Source organism: Chrysochloris asiatica, unplaced genomic scaffold (genome assembly GCF_000296735.1).
Source record: "Chrysochloris asiatica unplaced genomic scaffold, ChrAsi1.0 scaffold00395, whole genome shotgun sequence".
In the NCBI taxonomy this organism is placed as follows: domain Eukaryota; kingdom Metazoa; phylum Chordata; class Mammalia; order Afrosoricida; family Chrysochloridae; genus Chrysochloris; species Chrysochloris asiatica.
This window is the reverse complement of record NW_006408913.1, coordinates 969,737-970,774: the sequence shown is the minus strand read 5'-3', so window position 1 is coordinate 970,774 and position 1,038 is coordinate 969,737.

Below are 1,038 nucleotides of genomic sequence, written 5' to 3'. Positions count from 1 at the left end.
GCTTTCCAGTTCTGCCAGCACCATTTGTTGCAGAGACTATCCCCTCCCCATGCGATATATTTAGGTACTTTGTCAAAAATCTGTTGGCTGTATGTGGATGGGTTAATTTCTGGATTCTCGATTCTGTTCCATTGATCAATGTATCTTTCATTTTAGCAGTAGTAGGTTGTTTTGACCACTGTAGCCGTGCAATAAATTTTGAAGTTGGTCAGTGAGAGGTTTCCAACCTTATTCTTCTTCTTAAGCAGTGCTTTGCTTATCCTGGGTCTCTTTGCTTTCCATATAAAGTTTGTAGTTGTTTTTTTTCCATCTCTTTGAAGAATGTCATTGGAATCTGAATTGGGATTGCATTATATGTGTAAATTCCTTTGGCTGTATTGATATTTTCACAATGTTAAGTCTTCCTCTCCATGAGCATGGTACATTCTTCCATTTTTGTAGGTCTCTTTTTGTTTCTTGTAGTAGTGTTTTGTAGTTTTCTTTGTATATAAAGTCCTTTGTTCCTCTGGTTACATTTATTCCTAGCTATTTCATCCTTTGGGTGGCTATTGTAAATGGTATTGCTTTCCTAATGTCCTTTTCAGCCCTGTCGATTTTGGTATAGAGGAAAGCAACTGATTTTTGTATGTTGCTCTTATGTCCTGCTACTTTGCTGAATCTTCCAATGAGGTCTAGTAGCTTTTTTTTTTTAACTGAGTCTTTGGGTTTCCTATGTATAGGATCATCACATCTGCAACTAGAGTTTTACTTCCTCTTTGCCAATTTGGATGCCTTTACTTTCCCTGTCTTACCGTATACCTCTTGCTAAGACTTTCTGCACAATATTGAATAGGAGTGGTGACAAAGGGCATACTTGTTTAGTTCCTGTTTGCAGAGGAAGGCTTTTAGTTTCTCTTCCTGTTCGTTTTTTATTGCAGTTAGCTTGGTATATATTTTTTTTCCATCCTTTGACTTTTAATCTGTTTTTGTCTCTGTGTGTAAGGTGTGTCTCTTGCAGACAGCATATTGAAGGATCTTGTTTTCTTACCCATTCTGCCA